Genomic DNA, 2,500 nt, shown 5'->3' with positions numbered 1-2,500 from the left:
GCAGCGTAGCTGCGCCGCCTGCCGAGCCCGTCGGCTGGCGCTCCTGCCACTCGGCGCCCCCCACCAGCCGCCTGTTGCGCGTGCGCCCACGCAGCGCGCGGCCAACACGCCGGGCGGCCCCCCTTCACCGGCCGGGAACAGTCCCACCAAGCCACCGCCGCGTATCGCTTCATACCCACATGGGCCTAGTCACGTGTGTGGATGTGGCGGGTACCGCTGAAACAACCGGTTAATAGCTGTACCGATCGTCGCCATCACAGATTCACCTCCAGCGTGAACAACCGCTCAACAACGGATTTCCAGTTCATTTGCGTATCTTGGGCAGTAAACGTAGATGTCCACCTACATTTGCGAATTCAACAATTCTTGCATGCCAGGATGTCATGTGTCACGACACGCTACATCAGACCACATACACACTGCGACATGTGCAGAAGAGAACACGTGGAAGGTGGCCCGCGCACGTATGCGATGTCCCTTCCGCGATCCACTGTCAACCGGCATCTGCGGCATGTCCCAGATATGGAACGCGGTCCACCAGGGTAGCACTTTGTGTGAGGCAATACGACAAAGTCGGAATACACGCGTCACTACATCACACGGCTCACGCTGACCTGACCTGACTCACCGCACCACCACCCCCAGCGACCCAGGGTGACATACAATGCGTTCGTACGTTCCTCCCACACGCCTCTACGGCGTACCACAGTGCAACCTAGCTGTTATTGGGAGACGAGACAAGTAGCATCGAGCACAACATATGGAAATTGAGATTCGACACCGTTGGGCACAGCCAGCGTACGGTCACACGTATCACACTACTTCACTCTGTACGTAACTACCGATGATCGGTACAGCGTGTGGGTTACGCGTACGACATCAGCGGACAATGGACACAGACCATACCACGACGTACACTGAGGGCGTCGACATCTGAACGCAACTGAACAGCTGCGAGGCTCATTTAACACTCAAACGCCAGACCGACCAGCTTGAGAGGACGGAGACACAAAGAGAGGGGCAGAGGGGGGGGGGGGCGATATAGTCCTATTGCAGTACAATTGACAGTGGATAGCGGGAATATGTGGAAAGTAAGCAACACTCGCAAGACATCTACATGAGGATAACAACGACACCAGAGATTCCGAGCAGTGAACTATGTTAGGCAAAGGGACAACGTGGGTTAGGTTAAGGGACAACGTGGGTTAGGTTAAGGGACAACGTGGGTTAGGTTAAGGGACAACGTGGGTTAGGTTAAGGGACAACGTGGGTTAGGTTAAGGGACAACGTGGGTTAGGTTAAGGGACAACGTGGGTTAGGTTAAGGGACAACGTGGGTTAGGTTAAGGGACAACGTGGGTTAGGTTAAGGGACAACGTGGGTTAGGTTAAGGGACAACGTGGGTTAGGTTAAGGGACAACGTGGGTTAGGTTAAGGGACAACGTGGGTTAGGTTAAGGGACAACGTGGGTTAGGTTAAGGGACAACGTGGGTTAGGTTAAGGGACAACGTGGGTTAGGTTAAGGGACAACGTGGGTTAGGTTAAGGGACAACGTGGGTTAGGTTAAGGGACAAATTGAGTTAGGTTAAGGGACAAATTGAGTTAGGTTAAGGGACAAATTGAGTTAGGTTAAGGGACAAATTGAGTTAGGTTAAGGGACAAATTGAGTTAGGTTAAGGGACAAATTGAGTTAGGTTAAGGGACAAATTGAGTTAGGTTAAGGGACAACGTGGGTTAGGTTAAGGGACAAATTGAGTTAGGTTAAGGGACAAATTGAGTTAGGTTAAGGGACAAATTGAGTTAGGTTAAGGGACAAATTGAGTTAGGTTAAGGGACAAATTGAGTTAGGTTAAGGGACAAATTGAGTTAGGTTAAGGGACAAATTGAGTTAGGTTAAGGGACAAATTGAGTTAGGTTAAGGGACAACGTGGGTTAGGTTAAGGACAAATTGAGTTAGGTTAAGGGACAAATTGAGTTAGGTTAAGGGACAAATTGAGTTAGGTTAAGGGACAAATTGAGTTAGGTTAAGGGACAAATTGAGTTAGGTTAAGGGACAAATTGAGTTAGGTTAAGGGACAAATTGAGTTAGGTTAAGGGACAAATTGAGTTAGGTTAAGGGACAAATTGAGTTAGGTTAAGGGACAAATTGAGTTAGGTTAAGGGACAAATTGAGTTAGGTTAAGGGACAAATTGAGTTAGGTTAAGGGACAAATTGAGTTAGGTTAAGGGACAAATTGAGTTAGGTTAAGGGACAAATTGAGTTAGGTTAAGGGACAAATTGAGTTAGGTTAAGGGATAATCTGGTACAACCACAGTTAGGTTAAGCGATAATCTGGTACAGCCACAGTTAGGTTAAGCGATAATCTGGTACAGCCACAGTTAGGTTAAGCGATAATCTGGTACAGCCACAGTTAGGTTAAGCGATAATCTGGTACAGCCACAGTTAGGTTAAGCGATAATCTGGTACAGCCACAGTTAGGTTAAGCGATAATCTGGTACAG

The sequence above is a fragment of the Schistocerca gregaria genome, unplaced genomic scaffold (assembly GCF_023897955.1).
Source record: "Schistocerca gregaria isolate iqSchGreg1 unplaced genomic scaffold, iqSchGreg1.2 ptg000649l, whole genome shotgun sequence".
NCBI lineage: Eukaryota > Metazoa > Arthropoda > Insecta > Orthoptera > Acrididae > Schistocerca > Schistocerca gregaria.
The sequence above is the reverse complement of the archived record's forward strand: the minus strand, read 5'-3'. Positions refer to the sequence as shown.